Source organism: Acinonyx jubatus, chromosome A2 (genome assembly GCF_027475565.1).
Source record: "Acinonyx jubatus isolate Ajub_Pintada_27869175 chromosome A2, VMU_Ajub_asm_v1.0, whole genome shotgun sequence".
NCBI classification, from domain to species: Eukaryota; Metazoa; Chordata; class Mammalia; order Carnivora; family Felidae; genus Acinonyx; species Acinonyx jubatus.
The window spans coordinates 13,599,887-13,625,582 of NC_069383.1; the positions used below are offsets into that span (position 1 = coordinate 13,599,887).

The window sequence follows — 25,696 nt, forward strand, 5'->3', positions numbered from 1 at the left end:
CCCCAAGCAACCACTGTTTTTCAACCTTCTGTCTAGGAATTTGACTACTCTATAAAACCCATGTAAGTAGAAATCATTCAGTATTTGTCCTTTCATGACTGCCTTATTTCACATTTGCATAATGTCCTCAAGATTCATCCAAACTATAGCATGCGACAAGATTTCCTTAAGGCTGAGTAACAGTCCACGCTGAGAATATGCCACACTTTGTGTACACATTCATCTACCAATGGACACTTACATGGCTGCTACCTTTAGGCTATCGTGAACAGTGCTGCTATGAACATGGATGTGCAAACATCTCTGAGACCTTGCTTCCAATTCCTTTGGGTCATTAAGTAATTAAACATGGAGGTCATTAGACCGAGGTGGCTTGGACACTTCAGCAGCCTAAGTAAGCAAACCAACACGTAAGTCTGTAATGCCTTAAGAAACCAAAACCTAAGGACAACTCATCACAACCAACCAACTAGGCTTTCCCAAATAAGGAACACACTCAAGCTATAACCAATCAAAGAACGTCCTTGGCTTTGTTTCCACCTCTTCTCTATACTAGTCCCTCCCTTAGCTCCTGCCATTGGAGTGCTCCTGACCACCCTATACAGCACTACCCAACTCAAGTTTTGCTCCAACGCTTCAAATTTTTATTATGCTTCAGCTTATTTTCTAACAACTCACATACCCAAAAGTGGAACTGCTGGATTCTACGGTAATTCTAGGTTTCTCTTTCTGAGGAACCACCATATTGTTTCATGGCAAGGAGCTTGCCATTTATAGTCCATGAAACTGTAGGCCACGAGGGTTTTGAGGAGAACAACATTATTTTATTTAGAGTTTGAAGTCCTCACTCTGGCTGTGGTTCTAGAAGCTACATTGTAGGGGGGCAGGAGGGCGGGGCGGTAAAGAGTCAGCTGCCATGAGAAGGTCATAATGGGGGTCCTGGGGAGACGTGAGGAGAACAGGATCACACGAGGGACAGAACATGGAGGAAAGGTGGGACAGACCACAGGTGGGCTCGGAAAGGGGAAGGAAGTGCTGAAAAGCACTCCTAGGGTTTTGGCCTGAGCCACTGGGTCAGTGTGGGGAAGTCATTCCTGCGATGAAGAACAAGGGACACAGATATCTTTAATTCACACAAGGTACAAAAACACTACCAAACTCTTCCCTCCTTTCTCGTACCCTCCCCACCTCCACCCCTTTTTAACTCCTAAATCTCCAATTAACCTTCAATCTCTCAAAGCTCCCTAACTCAAGACAAGGACAATGAAGAGGTCACCCACAGAATGAAGTTCTGTGAAGCAGAAAAGCAACTATTATCCCACAAGGCACCGGCAGGGACCCCAACTCCACCCCAGACAAGAATAAACTATAAAGGCTTGTTCCTCGGGCACCCGAGTGGCTCAGTCAGTTGAGCGTCTGACTTCAGCTCAGGTCATGATCTCACAGTTCCTGAGTTCAAACCCAAGGTTGGGCTCTGTGCTGACAGATCAGAGCCTGGAGCCTGCTTCAGATTTTGTGTTTTGCTCTCTTTCTGGCCCTCCCCTGCTCATTCACTCTCTCTCTCTCTCCCCGTCTCTCTCAAAAGTAAACATGAAAAATAAATAAAAATTTTAAAAATAAAGGCTTGTTCCTTTGGCATGTGGGCCAGGCGGGGGTCAACTCCGTGTCTAAACAGTGGCCAGACAGCTGGCCAGTCACCAGCCTAGTGGCTTATCAGTGGGTCCCAGCACTCTGGAGCTTCTCCTGAGACCACATGACCCAGGGCCAGGCTTGGGGCACCCTGAGCTCCCCACCAAAGCAGCCTCCTATGTGAGTCCCCATGAGACCCCATGAGTTCCTGCTGGTCCTCTGGTCTCAGTCACATCACACCGATAAAGGTGATGGCTTTAGGGACCAGACGGTTTTTTCTAGTCTTTCAACAAATACTAAGCACCTACTGCATTCTTTGCAAAGGGCTGGTATAAGACATATGGAGACGGGTCAACCATGGATTCTGTCCTTGAACTTTCAGCAGACATCAATTGGCAACAAGAGGCCACACAAGGTTAAATACCGAATGGTAAAGAGAAAGAGTCTGTTGTGAGCTGCTATCTGTTAGCAAAGGAAAGTGGGACTCATGCTAGCCATAAAGGAAAAATACTATTTTTGCAAAAGAGAGGATGCACCAAGCAGGGCAGAGTGCCCAATGAAGGCACAGGGACAGGAAAAAGCAGAGCCATTAGGAGAGAATTTGAAGGCAGGGTGACAGCAGCACAGAGAGGCGGCTGATCTCATAATCCAGCCAGAAGGAGATGGGCTCAAAGATGGGCAAGGAAGAGAAACAAATGTCTTCCCAACACCCATTATGTGCCAAGCATCATGCTTAAAACGTCACAGCTATTTCCTTAACCCAAGCCTCACAGCCACCCTTTGAGGACACAGACTGAGGTTACTAGCCCCATTTCACAGCTGTGGAACTGAGGCTTCGTACAACTAAAACTATTTTCAAATAAGACTACCGGCTATAGGACCTGACCTCCAGCCACCCAGAGAAGTAGGCAGCCTTTACTACCTGTGCTCCCAGTGTGTTCTCACTATTGTTATCGTTGTTGGGTATTTTGGATTTTGTTTGTGTATGTGTTGTGTGTGGGCAGGGAGGCGATCAGCCTTCCTCTGTTTCTTATCTTGAAGCTGTTCTATAAAATGACGGACGAGAGGCCCTCTCTGGGAGGCTGTATACTGTTCCCGATCTTCACCCCTTCCGATTCCCAAGGTCACCGTATGACTTCAGTTTGTCCCAGGAGAGGAGGAGCATAAACTCCTGCCCCAAGGGCATCCAGCTTGGCCACGTCACTTGCCTTGGCCGGTGTGCTGTAGGCAAAAGGGCCAGCAAGACTCAATTCAGCCTTGGCCTCCAGAAGGGAGGCACTGTGTTCTCCATTTCTCCAGTGTTGAGAGAGGAACTGCCTAGGGGAGTCCACTAGTCCCGGAAAACAGAGCCAGGTGGAGCAGACCCGAGCCCCAAACACACCTGTGAACCAAGGCCAGACAAAGTCAGTGACATTCTGTAATGCCCTTTGGCTGTGAATCACTGATCTAGCCCACATCCTTCATTTTTCAATAAATGCACCTGAGACCCAGATCGGAGAAATCATCTGTTAGAGTCTTACCACCAGTTGGAAATTGGGTCTCCTGATTGCTAATCCACTGCTCTTTCAAGATAGCACCCTATCTCATCAGAGGGAGTCCCTGCAGGCTGCACGAAAATAGAGGAAATCTGAGATGCCAACCAAGTAAGTAATTAAGCAGAATAGATGCAGTCAAAAAGCATGAAAGCAAGATTTAACCCGGATAATCCCTCCATAATTTAGAGTTGATCTGTCTAAAAGAGTTCCTGTTGATTTCCCAGGAGGACCTTTCTTCTGGAGCTGGAACCACAGGGATCATCATAGCTGAATCTATTAACCCCGTCGTTTTTCAAGGTGTCAGTCTTTTGTACCTAAGAAATGTGGCCCAATTCCTTTCGTTTTGGAATTTGTGTTTTATTACCAGCATCTATGGTACTCAAAAATAACATTTCTTCCCCAAATGACTTAGCATGTTCCTCTCTGCTTCAGATTATGAGCCAGCCTGAACTGGAAGATCATTTACTATAAATATTGCTGTTGTTCAAAGACTCTTAAAATCATGGCATGTTAGGGCTGCAAGAGACCTTAAGAAATCATCCATCCCGACCCCGTCACTTTACAGGTAAGGACACTGAGGCCCGAGGAGGATAAGCGATCGTCCCGAGGTCACACATCTAGTTAGTAACAGAGTGATCAGTGCCATGGAGAAGATTTGCAGTACTATGCTAGAAATACAGGAGGAGTTCAACTGTCTAAGGGAGCCATCGAAAGTGGGTCACTCCATATTTAAGATGGATCATGCCAGGAGTCACGCTCTGAAACTGCCAAAGAAAAGGACCACCCGGGGAAGAAACTGAGGCCTCCCTGAAGAGCCAGGAGGTTATCAGGATCACTGGCACCTCAGATACCTGGCTGAGCCCAGGTCAGGCAAACACAGCCTCTCCTTCAGACGTGGGCACCAAGCCCCCTGGAAGGGTGACAGTACTTCCCGTGACAGCCTGCAGTCTGCTCCTAACAGCTCCCAAGAGCCAATTTTGTGAGCCACTGGTTAAACTGTTGGTAGCTCGACATCAGCCCTGGTGGGAGTATGTAGACCATGGAAACGGGGGAGCACTACAAATCGAGAGTGGTAGTGTTCCTTGAGAACCAGTATACAGCACAGCATGGTGCACTATCCCTCCACCAGGGACTGGTGGCCTGCCCTGGCACAGAGAGGTCCCTTCCCTACAGAGCAGGCTACTCAGAGAAGAAAACAGAAACAATCACCAAGGACGCAAGAGCTCTTACCAGGATCCCAGTCAGGGCAGCAAGGGCTCCATGAGCTCTATCCCTGTATCATGAGAACGTGCCTCTCAGAATTCTTTGTCCAAATCTTCTGCCAGGAAGCCCAGTGTTCTGATTCTTGCTGTCCATACTACCCCTGTTTTCAGTCCTGGACACCTACTACATTGTCCTGGGAATCCTCCACACATTGGCCAATTTAGGGCAATAGCAAGAAAATCAAACCCCTACTCTCCTTTTTTCTCACCATGGCTAGAAAAGTCAACAGCTGTATTCCAGGGGCCAAGGGACCCAGGTCCAGGTAACCAGCAAGGAACCAGAACTGTGACTATCCAACAGCCACTGTGCATCCTGGGCCTGTCGCCTTCCGTGGAGAAAGCATCTGGTATTTATTCACAAACTCATGTGAAAGGGCCACTGCACCAAGACTGAACAAGGAAGGTGCTGTGTCATCAGCTTCAGGGACAGCAGGAACTGAAGGGGTCAAGCCAAGTCTTCTTTTCCATACCAAGCCACCTCTGCAGGATCTATTATGCAAAAGCAGCCATCTAGGAACTCTTAATTATAGCAAAGCCTCAGGTCTGTTCTGGATGAGGGCACAAGCCTACCCAAGGAGACCAATTTCAGAAGAAGGGCCTCAGTGGCCCTTGCAGGATTAACTGGCCTGTGGCAAGTGGTCTGGAATTTTACAGTCTGATTGGGTCAAGGGACACTGACCTCTTCAGAATAGATCTTCCATCGAGACAGAAAGCCATTTTGGTTCAAGGCTTAAAGTTCTGGCCTTAGCTAAAGAATTTTCCTCTTGGGGGGCACCTGGGTGGCTCAGTCGGTTGGGTGGCCGACTTAGGCTCAGGTCATGATCTTGCGGTCCGTAGGTTCGAGCCCCGCATTGGTTCTGTGCTGACGGCTCAGAGCCTGGAGCCTGCTTCGGATTCTGTGTCCCACCCCCACCCCCACCCCTGCCCTACTCATGCTCCATCTTGCTCAGTCTCTCAAAAATAAATGTTAAAAAAAATTTTTTTTTTTTAAGAATTTTCCTCTGGGGTGCCTGGGTGAGTCAGTTGGTTAAGCAATTGACTCTTGGTTTCACCTTAGATCACGATCTCATGTTTCGAGAGTTCGAGCCCCACGTCAGGCTCTGTACTGACAGCATGGAGCTTGCTTGGGATTCTCTCTCTCTCTTCCTCTGCCCCTCCCCCACTCATGCTCTCTCTCAAAGTAAATATTAAAAAAGATTTTCCCTCTTAACTCTTTCCTTCTGTGAAAGGCAGAGCTACCACAAGAGTTCAACCAAGATCCAAGTGACCCTGCAAAGAAAGACCATCTTCCTAGAAACTCTCTTCTCACTGTATTTAAAAGTGAATTTCAGGCAGCAATTTTCAGGTAGAAAGTTTCAGGTAGAAATCTCCCTTTTTCAGGAAAAAGTCCAAAGTGGGAAATTCATCCATCTTACTTATATACCACAAATGCCTATGATGGGCCAGGTACAGCACAGACACTCAAGTGTTTGTCAAATGAAGGACTTAAAAATGAGTAAAAAAAACAATTTTTTTTAAACAGAGATATGTATCATCCAGAACGGAACCAAAAGTAAAAACAGTAAAGGCAAAGATTAGTAGACATGATCACCTAGAAATTTAAAACTTCTTTACATAAAAAAAAAAAACTCAATATAAAAGTACACAGCAAATGGAAAAAATATCTACAACCTAGGATAAAAGGCTCATGCCGTATCTTCATATATGAAGAGCTCATCCAAATCAATAAGGAAAGAATTACTCTAATAAAGGAGATTCACAATGGAACTACATGTGGCTGATAAGCCTAGCGTCCAATGTCATTAGTAATCAAAGACTGTGAAATTTCTCTGGTGAAAACAAGAGAATAAAATAATAATAATACAATATCCACTGTTGGAAGAGCTGTAAAAGAGGTGCCCTATACTCTGCTAGTGAGAAAGGAAATTAGTACAGACCTTCCAGAAAGAGTTCTTTTCAATAATACCAAGAGCCTTTATAATGTACATCCCTTTCGATGTAGAAACACCATTTCTAAGAGTTTATCTTCCAGCAGTCTTCCGAGGTGGATGCAAAGATTCATCAAGCTGCTAATCATGGCAATTTTTATGACAACAAAATTTATAAACAACCTAAAGTTCCAATAATTAGAGACTTTCCAAACTATAGATCCCTTTATAATAAAATACTTTGCAGCCATTACAGATCAAGGTGTTGAATATATTTAATACTGGAAAACATTCAAAATCGAATGCAGAATGTACAAGAGCAGTCTAGAAGGCAGGAGGTCTTGTAACCCTTTTTTAAGCTACATACTTACCTGCACGGAAAATATATTAGCGGTAGCGGTAGCTACCGTTGGGGAGAGAGAGAGACTAGAGATGATTTGTTTTTCTGTTACATTTTGTAAACTTTCTACCCTGTGCACAGTTTTTCTCTGCCCACTGGAGGCAGCATGGGTGAGTGCTCAGGCCTCCGCCAAATCCCTGGGTCCACAACTTACCATTCAGGTGACTGAGGACAAGTTCCCTACTTTCTCTGCACTTCTGTTTCACCATCTGTGCAAAAGGGGTTCTGATACCATCCACCTCATAGTGTTGTGGGAACTAATCTCGGTAGCGCACCTGGCAAAGTTTCTGGCATGCTAGTAAATATCTGAGGAATGTTAGATACTGCTAATAAAATGAACAGTAGCTATATTTAAAAAGAGAAAAGAACATACTTTGACGTTTGGCCTTGGCCTCTACTGAGGTCCAACAGAACGTGCCTAGCTGCCGATCCAGTTAAGGTGCCTACCTGTCAGCTCTTTCCAGGGGGACTGCCATCTCTCTGGTTGGAGGTCCTCCACTGAGCACTGGATTGGTCTGCCTTTCCCATTTACCCACCGTGGATGTTCCAGATCCTATAGCCCCATGCTTGCAGCCACCGCAGAGCAAGGCCACGTCAGTGGGGAAAAAAAAAAAAAATTTTTTTTTTTTTTTTAAGTTCAAAATCGTCCTCAATATCCAGTCAGGACAAAGTCTTGTCTGGATAGAAATAAGAGACCTGTGGTTAGATTCTGCCCTCAAGTCCCAGGATTCAGAGAACCTAGAATCCAGGAGGAGCAAAAAGGAGCAAGTGTCTTTGAAGGGACCCCCATTTTGCAAAGGCTGGAAGCCAAGTCGGCACATCTTGTCGAACCCTTAGGCCCACCCTCCCAGAGACGGTGCCCGTGCAAGGCCGCCAGCCCCAAGCCATCAAGAACGGTCTCCTGCGGAGAGCCGCCCACACCGGTGCAAAGGCCCCCAGGACTGACAGCCATTCCTGGCCTCCCAGGATATGGAACTGTCTGCCTGGATCCCTACCTGAGAGGCTGATTTTGGCCTCCCCGCTCAGGCCCTCTTGTCAGCCAGACTCTTGGGAATGCAGTGGCCACAGGCTCTCTCAGACCCTGCATGACACCCTTCCTCTCAGCACAGGAGGACCGCCTGGCCAGGACCCATCTCCCCAAGAGTCAAATGACCTGCCCGTTTCAATCTTAGCTCACGCCCCCACTGCAGCAGCGTCCGCTGGCCGGGACACCACGTCCCAGCTCTGCCAGTGGAACCTGGCTGCCATTTCCAAGCCGTGGAGGCCACAGGATGCAGGTGGAATGGCCAGGCGGGACCAGACAGGCCAAGGGCACTGACTGCAAGTGGCTTTCTCCTTTGCAGCTGACATCCATGTGGCTTTGCCAGAATCTGATACAATGATGAAACGTCTTGGGGGGGGGGGGGGGGGGGGGCGGGGAGGGGAAAAGGGGAGCCAGCCCTATTAAAGTATATTTAGGGAGGGAGAAGGGATCTTTTGAGATTTCACAGATTAAAATCCTGACGGTATGGTTTCATGTGGCCCTCCCCTCTCCAATGAATCCAGGTTCTCCTTGGGTAGAGAGAATGGGGGGCTGTATTTCCACAGTGATTTTTCAACAACTCAAGATCAATCCTCCCAATGCCAACTGCCAACCCAGAAAGGAACCCCAAAGCCCACCCTGCAATCTGGCCCTCTAACCGGAGTTGGGTGAGGGATTAATGGGAAAATAAGACACTTGGTGGAAAGAGTACAAACTGCAGAGTCAGACACAGCTGGTAGTATTACCCACCCCTTTCCAGCTGGGTAACCCTGGCTACACTGCTTATCCATCACAAGGCCCAGTTTCTTCATGCGTAGCACGGAGAAGAATCATCCCTACCACATAGGGTTGTGGTGAGGTCTCGACAGGGACACAAAGTACATAGGACCCAGTCCATCAACAGCCGCCATTGTTATCCTTAACCACACTCTCTGCCTCCACGGCCCTTCCTCGCCACACACTTAACAATAAACTCCATTAAGTCCATGACAGTATGGAGACCTCGTCTCATTCACCTCTGTACCCCTCACCTACTGCCCCACCAGGCATACTGTAGCAAGTAGACCCTTAAATATTTTTTGAAGGAATGATTTATTGAGTGCCATGTGGTCTCTGAAATGTGCCTTCTGTATTTTATCATTTCATGAATGATGTATTATTCCACGACCTTTTGGATTTCCATTTAATCATATCTAGATTAAATCCCGATTTATTTCCATGACCCGGAACAGCAGTCAGCTATTTCCCTCCGTACTATCTTACCTAAGTGACTACAAGCGCTACACCAAGTACATCCCTTTGTGTAACCAACCAGTTTGTAACCTTGGGACTTGAAAACAACAGTGTATGATTTCCCCCAGTTCTCAGGGCTGACTAGGTGGCTCTGTTGCTGGTCTCACCCAACTGCACCCAGACCATTGTTAGTACAGAGCCCAAGCATCTTTATGGAGGAGCAGTGGGGACTCAAGAGAGTCAAGTCGGAAGCCGCAAGACCTCCAGAGCCCGTGCTCTACAACTAGCATGATATTGCTTCTGCCACATTCATCAAAGCAAATTCCAAGACTGATACAATTACTGGCCAGTGTAGGAGGGAGGAATCTGGAGGGAAAAAACAGATCCTGCCTCTCGATACAGGAAGCTTCAAAATAGCTCGGACAGGTTTTCAAACCAGACCACGTAAAAGAAATACACATTTAACTTCACCAGGCAGATCTGTGCACGTAGCACACATCCCCACTGGAACCCCTAAAAAGTCCAGGGCATCCGATGTTTGAAAACACGGTTTCCTCCACTTGAGGCATTTTCAAGGCCGTTCAGGGTTGCCTGAAACTTTCTCTCCCCGGGTGACTTCACTTACTCTCATTATTTCAATGCCATCTATATGCTAATGACCCTCAAATTTATACCTCCAGCTCAGCTTCTGACTCACATAGTCAAGTCTCGATTTTGCTCCCCAAACTTGTTCCATCCATACTATTTCCAATCTCGGGAAAGAGAATCATCAGCCACCCCGTTGCTCAGGCCACAAATCGACTTTGTCCTCAGCTGCTCCCTTTCCTTCACCTCCCACTCTCCATCCATCAGCAAATCCTGTCAGCTCTACCTGCCCCCCCCCATCCCATCCCCATCTTTTCCACTTATCAGCTTCCTAAGCTGCCATAACAAACTACCATGAAGTGGGTGCCTTAGAACAGAAATGGATGGGTCTCATAGTGCTGGAGGCTGTAATTCCAGAATCGGGTGTTAGCAGAGCCCACACTCCCCCCGTAACCTGTAGGAGAGAATCCTTCCTAGCTTCTGGTGGTGGCCATGGTGTCCCTTGGCTTGAAGCTACAGCACTCCCATCTCTGCCTTCGTGGGCACAAGGCACTCTCCTTCTCTCTGTGCAAATTTCCCTCTTATAAACAGGACACCAGTTATGTTGGATCAGGGCCCACTCGAACCAAGTATGGTCCCATTGTAACTTGAGTACAACTGCACAGATATTATTTCCTAGTAAGATTACATTAAGAGGTACCAGGGGCTCAATAGATCTTTTTGGAGGACAGAACTCACCCCTAACAACTACTACAATCCCGGCTGAAACCAGCATAAACTCTCACTGCAATTGCCTCTTTTACCAGTCTTTCCGTTTCACCCTTGACCTCCTCCAACAAAATCTTAGAACAAAATCTACACTCTTTACCTGGCATTTAAATCCCAAAGCCATGATGCACAGCCTCTCCCAACTTCATCCCCCACCGCCCTTCTCCTCACCCTCGTGCTACAGCCACACCAAGCACCTCCCTGTCCCGGCCAAGCTAGAGCCTGGACCAGTGAGGGCCTTTTCACTAGCTGCTTCCGGTGCCTAGAATGGCATCCCTGCTATTCAATGAGTCACTCATCATCCGGATGTCACCTCTGAAGAGCGCTCCCCAGTCGTTCTCTTTCACGTTTGCTAATTTGACTCCTCACCTAGCAGTTACAACCATGCGATTTGTTTACTTGATTCTTGCTGGCTTCCCCAACACCAGGGTGTGAGCAGGGGCTGTGCCTCCATCACTGCTGTATCTTCAGCACCTAGCACAGCGCCTGGCACAAAGTAGACGCTCCGTAAATGCTTGTTGAAAAAATGAACTGCTTGTTGGTGGTCAAGCCCAATGGTCATCTTTTGATCTCTATCTTATAGAACCTAGTGCATTGGACAGGAACAATCATTCTCTCTTCTTGAGGTTCTCTACCATCTCCCCCCACCCCCAACCATCCTCAAAGCCATGGTCTCCTCATTCTCCCTACTCTAACTTCTGACTCCTTCACACACTCCTCACCCTCTGTTTGTGCCTTTAAAGACAGTAAACCTTGGAGTTCTGTTTCAGGTCCTTATGGAAGACAGAATACTTGCCCCCCAAAAATGCCCACATCCTAATGCCTGAAACATGTGAACAGATTACCTTCTGTGGCAAAAGGGATTTTGCAGGTACAAAGGGGAGATTAGCATAGATGATCCAGGGAGGACCAATGTAACTATGAGGATCCTCATAAAAAGAAGGCAGGGTCAGAGTCAGAGAAGTTATAACGAAAGCAGAGGTAAGAGTGATGTGGCCACAAGCCAAGAAACATGGGCAGCCTTTAGAGACTGTACCCCTCAAGTCTCCAGAAAGAACACAGCGCTGCTGACATCTTGATTTTAGTCCCATAAGACCCATTTCAGACTTCTGACATCCTGTGGTGTTACATAATAAATTTGGGTTGTTTTAAGGCACTAAAGTTTGTGGCAATTTGTCACAGCAGTCACAGGAAATTAATACAGTTCTCTTCTCTTCCATTCCATAGGTTCTTTTTGGCCAACTTCACCTTCACTCATGGCTTCAATGACCACCTACAAGAAGATGTGCCTCCTCCAAAATTCAGTCTTGCATATCCAACAGCTTCTTTAACATCTGTCACCGGGCATGCTAGGACTATCCCAAACTCCAATGGTCCTCAGCTCAATCCCTGTCTCACTCCCAGTCCCACCTGTTTCTCCAGCTGTATTCTGTCTCTGCTGATGGCAGCATCATGCACCCACTCTCCCACACAAAGCACCTGACTCCTCCTTCACCGAAGTGTCCAACTGATCTTTAAGCCCTGCTGATTTCAGCTCACACCCTTGTCCTCTCCTTTCATTGCTTCTATCAGAGCCTTGATTGCCACAGTCACCTTCTTCCTGGTCTCCCTGCCTCCAGCATGGAAGCGCTCAAACCCATCCCCCATGCTCCATTTTTCTTTTTAAAATGCAACTATCTTACCCCATCCCTCCTTTCTAGATTCCTCGGAGATAAAAGGCAAGTTGCTAAATTCAACACACAAGGCTTCTCTGTCTGCCTCCTACCTGATCACTCCAGCCTGAGCTCTTCTGTACACAGCCCATCTTCCCACTCTCCCACAGGGAGGGAGAAGGGAGAAGCAGGTAAGGAAAATGATTTCACTATCAAATCTATCAAATCTTTCCTCTCTAAAACCCCAGGCTGATACCCAATTCAAGAAGAGTAGCACCACGTGAGACACTGTCAGCAATTATACATCCTCGCTACTCCTCATAATCCACCCCAAAAATGCAGAATGATGCCCCAACGTGCAAATTCATGGAAATACTCATAGTCTTCTGGATCTGTCCACCCACAGAAACACAAATACAGACGATAAGGGTAGATGCTCATCTCTCTGTGCCTTCTCACAATTCTCCTTGAAATCCTCTCACGTGGACACGTGAAGTCACAAACATCCAAAGCAGGGGAAGTAGGTTAACTTCTGTGGCTTGGGGAGTGAGAGAATGCACAGAAGAGGTAGGAAAGAATGGTGGAAGGTTGAGAGTAAGTGGAAGAAGAATGAATGTATGTATTCACCAACGTCCCTAAGCCCCAATAATGGGCCACAGGTCATGCTAAGCACTAAGGGTACCAAAATCAATAGTGGCTACAGTAATAAAGCAGCAGCTAATACTCCAACAGTGGCCACTATATACAAGGCACTACGTATTATATCAACTTATTTAGTACACATAACAATCCCACGAGATAGATATTCTTACCCTTTATTTATAGATGATGCAACAAGGTCCAAGAAACTGACATGTGTAGTGTTGCATTGCTAAGAAGTGGCAGGATCTGGATTCCTTTCCAGGCATCCGATTCTAGAATCTGTGTTCTTACCTACCTCCCAATACAGCACCCTGCCCGTGAGTAGCTTGCAGACCACCAGGCACTCACATGCTGGAGCTGGGGCTGTGTGTTCTCTCCTCGGAGAGGCAGCATGGAAGAGAAGGCAGTGACAGGGACAAGTGGGATGGCCACTGGCCTTGAAGTCAGACAGACCTAAGCCCAAGTTCTCTATCTGCCACCCACTACCTATGGGAACTTCAGCAAGTTAGGTTATTAACCTCTCTGAGCAACAGTTTCCTCCCCCAGAAACAAAGGTGTGACTATCTACTTGGTTCAGTTTTATTGGAATTAAATGAGATTCTGTATACAAAAGTGCAAAGTACTGTGCTTGGCATAGAGTAAGCTCTCAATATATCCCTTCCTCTTGCTTATCCCAATACTTTCTCTCCAGCTCCCTAAACCTAAAGTTCTCCAGAAATATTAGAAGAACCACTGCACAGGGGAGTCTGGCTGGCTCAGTCGGAAGAGCATGCAACTACTCTTGATCTTGAGGTAAGGAGATCAAGTTCCACGTTGGGTATGGAGCCTACTTTTAAAAAAATAAATTGAAAAAGAGAGAGAGAGAGAGAATGAACGAACCACCACTGCACATTCCGGCCCTGGGCATGCATTTGGTTTAGGCAGCAAAGTATTTTCAAAGGCACCATAACTGGGCAGGAGCTATTGTGGCCAAAAGAGAAGCAGCTCAGCACCTAGTAGGTCCTACAGTGACAGTGACCCCCCCAGCCCCCACGGGCCGGGGAGCTCTCGACTTCTGCGTGGAACCAAGGTGACCTATATCTGCTTCAGACCTACACGACCAGACTTTCCCAGGGCAGGGCCTAGACTCGGCCATTTGAATTCCTGGACACTCCCAAGTTTGAGAACGGCTGCATGAAAAAGTAAAACACTCTTTTCCAACAAAATGCATGGCTCAGGGGTGAATGAGCGGACCTGCCATGCTGCCAACTTTAGATGTTTCTTTTACAAGACACTGGAAATAAAGGCCGTTTCTCTGTCTCTGGAGGAAATAAAGGTCTCCTCTGGAAAGAAGAGGCCCTTTTAAACTAGGATTTCCAGGAAATCCAGGGAAAGCCACAGCATCTTCCTTGCCCAGATTTCAGAAACCAGAGACACTAGGTACAGCAGGGAAGTGAAGCACAGCAGAACCCAGAAGAGACTCGATCTGCTGGGGCTGGCGGAGCATAGGTATTTATGCTGCATAGGAACCAACCTTTGAGTTAAAGGCCAGGGGCGACGGCAAATTCTGCTGGCTGACCCCGTATGCAACCAAAAGCGACCTTAGAATAATTTCGTCATCAGGTAAGCCAGAGCTAAAAGTCAGACAATAACCAAGGACACCTAAGTCAGGCCCAGCATTTCCCCTTGACTTAGGGCTGGGGTCATGTGACCTACTCCCCCCCACTTGGCCCCTGGACATGGTTAACGAGAGACAAATATGGGGTGCCAGCCCACGGGACCCCAAGTCTACCCTGTAGTGAACTCAGTCCTGGCACCATGCTCTGCTCCCTGTATCTACCATCAACTCCAGTTCCAGCAGACAAGTCCCCACCTCCCTGTGTCCAAGTCTCTGGGCCGTGTATGCCGCCTCTCCCCTCACTTCCCCTGAAAGACTTTTCCTGAGTCCCTTGGATGAACTGAGGCCCTGCTCTTCACTGGGAGACACACCCATGAGGCCCCCACACTGAGTACACGGTTTGTCTGGGCTCTGCACTGAAAGGACGGGTTGTCTCCTAGAAGGTGCACTCGCCCATGCGGAAGGCTGAAGCTTGAGATCCGACCAGTTCTGACCCTTTCCCTCACGCTACCTGTGTAACCTCCCCTACCAGTGCCTGCTCGAGCCCTGTGTGCTTAACTACATGGCTAACCACGTGTCTCTAGCTTTGTTCCAAAATGTGACTTTTAACAGAGAAAAAGCAATTATAGCACATTCATCGTACCTCTACTTGTACCTCCTCGCCCACAGCAGCTGAGGGAGGGGGAAACAGTAAGGAAAAAAAAAAATGTCTTTATTCTATCTACCAGCAAAGAAAAAAGGGTTTACTATCCAGCTATCTCACTACAGGGTGTAATACTCAGCTAGAATTCATATATACCTTTTCTAATCATAAAGCTTAATTAACAAGTTGACTAGAGAATTAGAATGTGAACATCATAGTTAATGAATCTGCAAGTTCTGTGTACAGAAAGGGAATCCTCAATATCACCTGTTCAGCTTTTAACCAACCTAACCTGTGTTTAAAACTTTACACACTGAAACCCCTATAGTCTGAACCACCGCTCATATGAAATATGGGCTTTAAACAGCTGTTGAATGAACATTCAAGCTCTCGATCAAAGCCCTGCTTTCCAGCCAAGATTCATTCACTTATTCTCTCACTCAACAAATGTTTCTTGAGGGTCAACTATGCATCAGGCACTATGGGTGAAGCACAATGTCTGACCTCATGGAGCAGACAATACAGGTGGGAAAGACAGACAAGAAAGCAAATAACATACTATATAATTCATGCTACTAATGAAAGTTTCGGGTACAGTAATAAAAATACATGGGGAATATTCCAGTAGCAAGGAGCACACTGGCACCCCAATCTTGGTCTTCAACACCATTCTCCAGTAAAAGGAACCAAGGATCCTTGGAGAAATATTTGATTCTAGGTCTGGACAGGAAATACGCAAGATTACCTTGGAGCATTTTGTGGTGTCAGAAATTAAGAAGATGTTCAAAGATAATTTACTAAGTCAATGCCCACATCGACCAGACAAGGTCAAAGAGACACAAGAGCCAAGTGAAACAGTTCCCAATGGTCAAAGGTAGAACTGGGGGGAAAAATTAAGCAGCACTGGATTATAACCCAAAGTATGAAATATACTTGAGTCTACATGGATGAGTAAATGACTGAACATATCAATAAATGGAAAACAAATCTCTCACGCAGAATCCCAAATAACTTATGTAGATGCTCCTCCCCAAAGGAAGGGGAGCATAACTGCCCATTCCTCAGCTGTGGGCTATGTCTACTCACATCCTTCCCAAGAGGACAGTTGAGGCGGGGGCGGGGTGGGGGTGCAGAGTAACTTACGGTAGAGAAATCTGACACACACTACTTCAACCAGGAGGTCAAGGTCAACATCAACAGTCATAAGTCACACTGATAGGATGTGCCTTTAGCATGCTATGATGAAAACGGCACTTTACATGATTTTCCTCCCAAACCCGTTATCTAGCCCAATCATGAGGGGGAAAAAATTCTGACAAGTTCCAACAGAGGAGCATCCTACAAAACATCTAGCCAGCAGTCCTCAAAACTGGCGAGGTCATCACAAACAATGAACGTCTGAAAAGCTGTCATAGCCAAGAAGAACCCAAGGAGACAAAACAACTAAATGTGATGTCATATCCTGAATGGGACCCTGGAACAGAAAAAGGACATCAGATAAAAATTAAGGAAATCTGAATTAAAATGTGGAGTTAATATAGTTATTAATATTGTTTCATTAGTCAAAAATGTCCCCCACTAATATGAATAGGGGAAACTGCGCAGGGGCTATTCAAGAACTCTGTGCTATCAGCTCAGGTTTTCTTTAAAATCTATCCTAAAGGACGCCTGGCTGGCTCCGTCGGTTAAGCGTCCGACTCTCGGTTTTGGCTCAGGTCATGATCTCACAATTTGAGACTTCAAGCCCCATGTTAGGCTCTGTGCTGGCAGTGCAGAGCCTGCTTGGGATTCTGTCTCCCTCCGTCTCTGCCCCTTCCCCTCTCATGCTCTCTTAAAAAATAAACACTTAAAAAAAATAAAATCTATTCTAAAAAATCAAAGTCTACGAATGAAAAGAAATAAATGGGGAGAAGCGTCAGTCTGAGAAAGCTTCACCGGGGATTCACTTTAAGCCTAGACTTGAAGGTTCTAGGGTCACACAAGAGAAGTGTTCAGAGATGAGGAAACAGGATGTGCAAAACCCCATCCAGCAGGACAGAACAGAGGGAGCCAGCACGCCAGAAGTGCTGTGGACAACAGGGTGGGTGGTGGGAAAGAAGGCAGAGTGGGCAGGAAGCCGCTCAGGCTTTGACTCTGCAGGAAGGAGGAGGATCGTATTCGGAGTGCGGTAGGAAGCAAGAAAAGCAGCACAGCGTCCTCAGTACAGCCATTTTATTTAGCAGTGTGTGTACAACTGTCGGATATTTTATTATATTCCAGATAGACTCCTTTTATAGAAGTCAATGAGAAACGAAACATGAAGATCAAATACTGGAGGTCTCAAACACACGTGGGCAGAGACAGAAACTACTAGGCAGATGGGAAGGGAAGACTAAATATGAAACTAAATGCATCTTTGGATTAGTCATGGATTTAAGCGGACTGTGGGATTAATTGTGAAAGAAAAGAACAAATTAAAGACCGAGACTATTTCCTTGCAGATTAGGTCTAAGAGATAAAACTTAAGCGTTCCTAATTTGCTTTATCTCTGAGAACAAAACCTTCCTTAAAACATAGAAGTCATCTTTTGTACAGGATTTTAGGAATGAAAGAAAGTAGGGAATGGCTTTTATACTTTCTATATGTAAATCTGATCTTTAACAGCCTCACAGACAAAATTTGGACAGAGGTCATGTTTTCCCCCCAATACCTGCCCTACTGCACTCTGCTTTTCAAGTTCAACATTAACTCACATTCACGTGCCAGAGCACACACAGGTACATTAATTACCCTCCCAACACCTTACCCCCATCCCTCCCCACCCTCACTCTCAGGAAACAAAGCACTGCACCAGCCTTCTCCTGGGTCTTGCTTCCCCAGACGTGGTGAAGGAACGAAGGAGTAGTCTGTTAAACTAATTCTCAACAAGGATGCATATGGCTCTTCCTTAAAATTTGAATTTTAAAAGAGAGCTCATGAAAATAAGAATACCTTAGCCAAGAAACAAATCTTTACTAATTTATATTTTAGTCCCGCCAATCTGGTGGGAGAAAGATTTTGTAAAATGGAAACTTTCAACAGCCCCCTTCTATCATACCACATGGACAACCAAATACTGTGCCAGCACAAAATTTTTTTTATGTTTATTATCTTGAGAGAGCGCACACTCGCGAGCATACACACGACAGCATGCACAAGCGGAGGAGGAGCAGAGAAAGAGGGAGAGATAGAGAGAATCCCAATCAGGGTCCATGCACAGAGTCCAACATGGGACTCAATTTCACGGTTCATGAGATGATCACAAGATCATGACCTGAGCCAAAATCAAGAGTTAGACACTCAACCAACTGAGACACTCAGGTGCTCACAAAAAAATTTTTTTTTTACTCATCAATAATTCTAATCTATTTTCTTTGGTTAACTTCCATACCCTTTTCACCAAACTATATTCCATTTTGATTTTACGAAGAAAAAAAAAAAACTCTGGCACTATCGGAAACCCCTAATGAATTTCTAAATGTTGATTACAGTGTAATATGTTCGCTTCCATAGTTTAAATATATTCATTAAACAAATACTTCTTATGTGGCAGTGCTGTTCTGGAAACTCGAGGGGGGACAATTAAGTCAGACAACATCCTTACTCTTGAAGAGTCTGTTTTTCTAGTTCAATGTAGTTAAAGCCAAAAATCCAATAGCAAATGGTGGTCCAGCCTTAAAAGCTCAATTGGAACTTCAGACCTCACAAACAAGAACAGGAAAACTGGAATGAGTTAAAAGTCTTTTTTCAAGAAGGAAACAAACAAAAGTACAATAAGGGTTCAGGTTAGGAAGCCCTAAGGCAATCTGAGCCTTGTCACTTTAAAAAAAAAAAAAAAAAAAAAGCCTTGCAGGCTCTATGTTGACCGCTTGCTCAGAGCCTGGAGCCTGTTTCAGATTCTGTGTCTCCTTCTCTCTCTGCCCCTCCCCCGCTCCTGCTCTGTCTCCCTCTGTCAAAAATAAATAAATGTTAAAAAAAAAAAAAAAAAAAAAAAAAAAGGTCCTAGTGCTGTGAATGGAGGCTCAAGCTAGATGTTAAAGACCCAGAACCGTTGAGGCACCTCAGCCGATTAAGCCTCCAACTTCAGCTCAGGTCATGACCTCACAGTTCGTGGGTTTGAGCCCCACATCGGGCTCTGTGCTGACAGTTCAGAGCCTGGAGCCTGTTCGGATTCTGTGTCTTCTTCTCTCTCTGCCCCTCCCCCACTCACTCTGTCTCTCTCTCTCTCTCTCTCTCTCTCTCCCTCTCTCTCACAAGTAAATAAACATTGAAAAATAAAAAAAAAAAAGAGAGAGAGAGAGATGCAGAACTGCCTAAAACAAATGTCAGAGAAACTAGAGCTGGCTAAAATAGCTCCAGGACAATAACAAATGTAGGTAAAGATGTGGAGGAACTACAAAACCCGTATGTTGTTGGGAGCAGCGGAAAGCGGTTCCATCACTTTGAAGAACTGCCAGTTTCTTATCAAGTTAAACATACACTTACCAAATAAGCCCACCCCCAGATATTTATTCACCCAAGAGAAATGAGAAGCTACTTCCACAAAAAGACGGCACAAAAATGTAATACCAAACGGTCTTAAAAATAGCCAAAAAGGACAAACTACCCAAAAGTCCATCAATTACAAAGCAAACGAAGGGTGAGCTATTCTTACGATGGAATACTACCCAGCAACAAAAATACACACAACAAAGGTAAATCTCAAAATACTACGATAAGCAAAGGAGGCCGGTCACAACAAAGCACACACCACGTTTCCATTTATATGTGGTCCAAAACAGGCAAAACTAATCTGTACTGAAGGAAGTCAGAGCTGTCGTTGCCTACAGTTGGGGAGAGGTGGCCAATGGAGGAGGGAATGTATGGGGTGATAGAAATGGTCTGCTTCTTGTTGAGGTGATAGTTACAACCCTCAACACACAAACAGAACGCTTGAGATATTGTATGTTAGTTAAAATCTTCAAGAAAAAAAAAAACTTTTAAACTGCTTAACATCAGGTTAACAGGGGAAAAAAAGGGCACAAAAACACCAGCAAACACCTGAGAGAGCTGCTCTCTTAGAGAAGTAGATGTTGGTGGCTGCCACTGGCATTCCAACTCAGTACCAAAGGGCTGGGTTTTACTGGTCCAAGACAGTCTTGTGGCAAAATGTCCGGGAGATTCAAAATCAACCTGCTCAAGAATCATCTTTAAGAATAGTTCCCTTATAAGTAAGAATATTTCTTGAAAGTCTACCAGGGCCAGGCATAGAACTGGGTGTGGGGAATTCAGCCCCACATCTGACAAGCTCCCATCCTAGTGAAGGGACAGCAACAGTAGGTTGTAATATGGTAGGGGCATAATGTGGGGAGGGGCAAGATAAACAAAACAAGTCAGCTGATTTCAGGGGCTGACTGATCCCATCAATTTGTACTTACGAGGTTGTCTTGCTTTTAAAGGTTTCTCTAGTTAAGGTCCAACGTTGGGAAACACTGATGTAGCAATAGAAAGCATACATGGGCTGTGACTACAGAGCATTTGCGTAGCGACTTACGCTCATTCCTGGCTCAGTCACCTTTCAGGAAGTATCCGTTGTCATTATTAGTTCCCCCCTCTCCCTCCTTATAACTAAAACATGAACTTTGAGAATACATGTACAATTAGAGACATGTACAAGAACACAATCGTCACAGTTTCATTCATAATAGCCAAAGTTGGAAGTGGCCCAAACAGAATGGATAGGCTGTGGTGGATTCATAGAATGGGATGGCTCCCTGCAATAAAAAGAACAAACTGCTGCTACATAGCAATTAACAACTTGGATGAATCTTACAGACATAATATTGAGTGAATGAAGCCAAACACAAACGACCACATACTCTATACAGTCATTTACATGAAGTTCAAGAACAGGCAAAACCAATCCGACAATAGAAGACTGCGGTTACGTTTGGCAGGAGCTGCCCACAGAAAGGGGGCACAAGGGAGCCTTGTTGCGCACGAGCAAGGTTATCTTGATCTGACTGGTGGGAACATGGGTAGGTGCACGTGAAAACATTAACTGAGCTCTTCGCTATGGATCTCTGTGCTTTACTGTATATATATTATACCACGACTTAAAAAGTTAAGAATTTAAATGCAACTAGCTAAATAAAGAAGCACATTTGGGAATAGGAGTATTTCTCGTGTAGTATCTCATTTTCAGCCACTGATGGCTTCAGTGAATGGAAATGCTGGACCCTTTCTATTCGAAGTGGTTCGTTCATTCATTCACTACACATCTCCTGATCATGTCCCAGCTGCTGGGCACCATGCTAAGTGCCCAGAACACATGAACGAACCTGACAACACGATCCCCATCCTTAAGGGCATCCCTGAAATGGGCAGTCAGCCATGTAACCTATTACCCTGGGGCAGCTGGTGGCAGCTTCTCTTGATGTGGCCCTGTGGGAGTTCAAAGATTTCCACAGGAGAAACCTTAGACCCTAATTTGAATCTAGTAACTAAAACCTCATGCGCGGTCATCCATTTCTCCCGAGGAGCAACGTGGGTGATCGCTCTCAGATCATAGTGTTTAATTGCAGTTGACATTTCTAGGTCATCAGTTGTGATGGCAAGTATCCTCCTGGAAGACTCCTCATTTGTGACAACAGCAGAGGAAAAGAAGCTAATTTTAGAGAACACAGCCCAGCTCCCACCCTGTGGAGGAACATCCAACAGAAGACTCTTTGTTCTCTCAGCCGTGGAGTGGTGTGGGAATCGCAAAACAACCCCAGCAACTGCCTCCCACCCTCATCACGGGCCCCGGGATTCTGCCCTCCAGATGGTTCAAGAGGCAGCCCCGTGCAGTATTAATGTATGAAACATGACAAACACTTTGCTCTGGTTTCTGGCATGAATTAATATTTAACGTGCTTTGAGTTTTATTTTAAAAGACCCAAGTTAATTGATGGTACATCCAAAATAGCCCCGATCTTCTCGCATTTTTAAAACGCTTCGTGGTGAAAATGGGCACAAGTTAGGCGTCCAGGGGCTGCTTTGCCTCACAGAAGAGGTCTGACGACCCGAACCTGGAGCTAAGAAGAAAGTCGACCTCTGGAGAGAACAAAAGAACAAGAGAAAAGGGAGCAGGAAGGCCAAGGATTCCTAACAGTACCGCAGCGTTCATTCCTCCTAAGGCTGAGCAAGCAATTATTCCCGACTAATGCTGACAAGACCAGAAAGGAGGCCCAACGGGACTGGTATTTGGTTTCTAGATATGACCAATAACAAGGCTGACCAGATGTCCTGGTTTATCTGGGACGATCTCAGTTTACACTTGTTACAAGTATCAACAGTGTCTCCTTTAACCCTCAAAAGTGTCCCAGTTTGAACAGATTAACAGTCACCTAATCAGTAAGGGAAGCAGTAGCTGGTGTGCTAGAATTGACACAGCCTTTGGAGGAGGAAAAGGACCAAGTCCTTTTATATCCTGTGGTTCACCTTGGGTCCACTCAGATAGGGGCAGAGGTCAGGGCCAAAACACCCAGACAGAAAATACAGGACAAAAGGAAAATCTAACTCTACAAGCATGAAAAACCTCACAGAGAAGGAAAAAAGAACATCTACAGAATAAAAGACAATCACTCAGGAGGCTAAAGGGGATTGGACCACAGAGACAAGAGCAAGCCCCACCCCATGGAGGCTGGCATTTCCCAGGGCTGCCATAACAAATTCACCAGAAACTGGGGGGCATAAAATAGAAATTTACATTCTCGTGGTTGTGGAGGCCCGAAGTCCAAAATCAGGGAGACGGCGGGGTTGGCTCCTTCTGGAATAGATCCCTAACTCTCCCAACGTCTGGTGGTTTGCCAGTGGTCCCTCCATCCCAACGTTCCAATCTCTGCCTCCGTGTTCACGAGGCCTTCCCTCTGGGTATCTTCATAGCTCTGCATCCTCTCTTTATAGAGACACCTGTCACTGACTTTAGGGTCCACCTAAACCCAGGATGACCTCATCGTGAGCTCTTCAATTTTATGTGCAAAAACCTTTTTTTCCAAATGAGGCCTCTTCGTCGGTACCAGGCGCTAGGACTTAACCCACATCCTTTCGCAGGCCACCATTCCACCCACTACAGATGTGTGTAACATAGCGCCCCCATGACTCAAATTTACCAAATAGGGGGGTTTTTTTGGTTTGTTTTTAATCAAAAAGCCTTTCCAAGCTAAATCTGGAGTGAAGGAAGGCAAGAACTAGACTCCATGTAGAAGAGAGGGTGTAAGCAAACCAAATGCCCAAGGAATGAGACAACTCCCTGGTGCCTGTGGCCACCATGTCCAATGAGGAGAAGCTGGGACAGCTGACAAGTCATACCCCACTTTTCCCCCTCAAGGTTTTTCCCTGGTTTTCGTGGTCGGTGGCCTGTGAACTCCGGTGTCACGGGGGCTGAAGGTGGTAGAGCTGCATCGGACAAATCTGCCTGGTCCTAAAGCCTGCTTCATACTTCCTACTTTTTGCTCACCAAGTATATGGACTAGCCCCACACACACGCTTTGATGGGGAATACCAAAGAAGACAAGGGGCCTCCTTCTCAGGGATGACCAGTGACTTCAAGCTCAAAATTCCCCAGGGTGTTTCTTGACCAAGAACCCCACCTAACCCTGTGAATTAAACACTAACCACTAATCCAACTCAGCATCTCCAGTGTCCATAAAAAGACTGCCACTACAAACAAGACAAAACAAACTGAATTAAGTTCTTATATAACCACGGTCCAGGACAGGTCATTTCCTTGATCAGAGCATCACTGGCTGCTCATTGCTATAGTAGCATTTTCCCAAGGGGTTTCCGTGTATACCCAGAATAAAGTGGAAGGTGTTGAAAGGGAAGTAGAAAGGGGATTAGGTTCAGGGAAAGATGGTCCAGATTCAGACAGCACATCTCCAAGGCTATTCACACATCAGTTCCTGCCTCCTCTCTTCTTAATACCCTACATGCACCACCACCCCACCCATCTATCCAGGCTGCCCATACACTGCTCATCTTTGAGCTCTGGCTCATGCTATTCCTCCACTGAGAATGTTCTTACCAATCTTCTCCACTCACTCACATACCAGGTGTCCTGTCAGGCACACCTCCTCTAAGGTCCTCTTTCTCCACTCCAGTTCAAGATGGCGTCTCCTTCCCCTGCATTCTTAGTGTCCTAATCCCTCATTCCACAAAATCTGTCATCCCCTAATAAATGTCTTGCTCCTTTCCCACTCCCAACTAACCCAAAGCCCTTTAAGGAAGGGAGCACTCTTCACCAAGCATAGCGACCTCCACTTGGCAGATAAAATGTCTACTAACAAAGGGAAAGTAACTTGTGGGTCCATGAGAAATAACAGAAGTACAACTCCATCTCTTGTCCCATCTTATTTCCTGAGCTTCCAGTGCCAAGAGAAATTTTCCAGCAAACTGACCTCCTTCACCTGGAGGGTCGCAAATGCCAGCTATAATTAAAACAGCAAGCAACTTTATTTTCCAGTATATTTCAGGCGGTATATGGGACACCGGACTTCACATCCTTCCGAGTAGCTAAGGAGCAGAGTTTATTTTCAGTTGTTTCCCAGATTTTATAGCCATACTTTCTCTTCCTGATGTATGGCATATAGGTTTTAAAGTATACTAAAAAAATTTTTTTTTGGTTTCTGAACTTCTTTAAATGTCTTAACACCTCTTGAGCTAAATGGAGACACCTGAAAATGTCAAGTAACAAAAGAGGGGTTGAGACAGAAGTTCTCTTCTAAATCAAACACAGACATTTTCTCAGAAGTATTTTTTAAATTCCTTTGACAAGAAACAACTAATTAACATCCTGATAGGGGACCTCAGACAGTTCTTTTATCCTTGGTTATCCAACAAACCAAAGCACATAAAGGACCAAAAAAAAAGGGGAGTGGGGGCAGGGAAGAAGAGTAAGTATACTAGGTAATTCTGGAAGCTTTCTTTTTGTATTTTTCCCTTTTGACTGTTGGGTGAGATAATCGGACTGGAAATTCTAGGGAGGAGCAAAGTGATGAGTAATGAGAAAGAAAGCAGCTTTGTAATCTTCTTTGAAAGGTTCTTATTTCACATTTCTTCTTAGAAAAAATAAAATACAATACTCCTATCCCTACCTTGCTTTTGTTGCAATTTCAAACATTCACAATACTTAGAACACCATACGGTAGGCATCAATTCAACAAATATTGATCACATGCCTGGCACCGTGCTAGGTGCCAGGGAAACAAAATGTGATCAACTCCCTCTTCCAGTAATGTGGACAGGTACATATTGGGAGGGATCTCTAAAATAAGAAACGGGTGCTGGCGGGCTCAGGTAGCAAAGCATGCGTCTCCTGAACTCCGAGCTGTGAGTTCAAGCCCCACATTGGGTGTGGAGATTACTTAAAAATAAAATCTTGAAAAATAGTAAAATAAAGAAACAGGAGACCTGCCCTCCTAGAGCTGATGGTCTAGAGGACAATGCTTGGCAATGTTAAAAAAGAGGTCAGGGGGCAAAAAAGCTCATTGCTTCTTGATATTCGATATTCATTAGACTAAAATGGATCCATAGAGATGGAAGTCCATCGCTTTGAAACTTTTAAAAACAAGGTTTAACATCACTCTAAGAAAGGGTTAACCAGCATGCAATTCTAACATATATTTCTGCCAATAATGTCACAGTACGTTCTAGATCAAAAGATTGCAGGACTCTCTGGCTCCCTCATTATACAGCCAAGAAGCGAAGAGTCAGAAGTTCAGGGTGTGCTGGAGTTCACAGCAGCCACTAGTGTAGACAAGGG

General features: G+C 45.6%; 1 protein-coding gene and 2 long non-coding RNA genes across 4 annotated transcripts in view; 1 reads left to right on the forward strand and 2 right to left on the reverse strand.

Moving 5' to 3' along the window:
• LOC128314697 (uncharacterized) overlaps window positions 1-1,602 on the reverse strand; it is a 32,514-nt gene extending 30,912 nt beyond the window's left edge. The window contains exon 1 of the long non-coding RNA XR_008296579.1: window positions 683-1,602. This is a non-coding gene — a long non-coding RNA (uncharacterized LOC128314697). The remainder of the gene's footprint in view (window positions 1-682) is intronic.
• TMEM178B (transmembrane protein 178B) overlaps window positions 1-25,696 on the reverse strand; it is a 356,181-nt gene that overhangs the window by 280,777 nt on the left and 49,708 nt on the right. The gene's annotated exons all lie outside the window — the stretch shown is intronic.
• LOC113604183 (uncharacterized) lies at window positions 826-16,419 on the forward strand. Its single transcript, XR_003426049.2, has 5 exons — window positions 826-1,139; window positions 3,597-3,729; window positions 12,062-12,204; window positions 13,347-13,447; window positions 16,184-16,419. It is a non-coding gene; the product is annotated as an uncharacterized LOC113604183 (long non-coding RNA).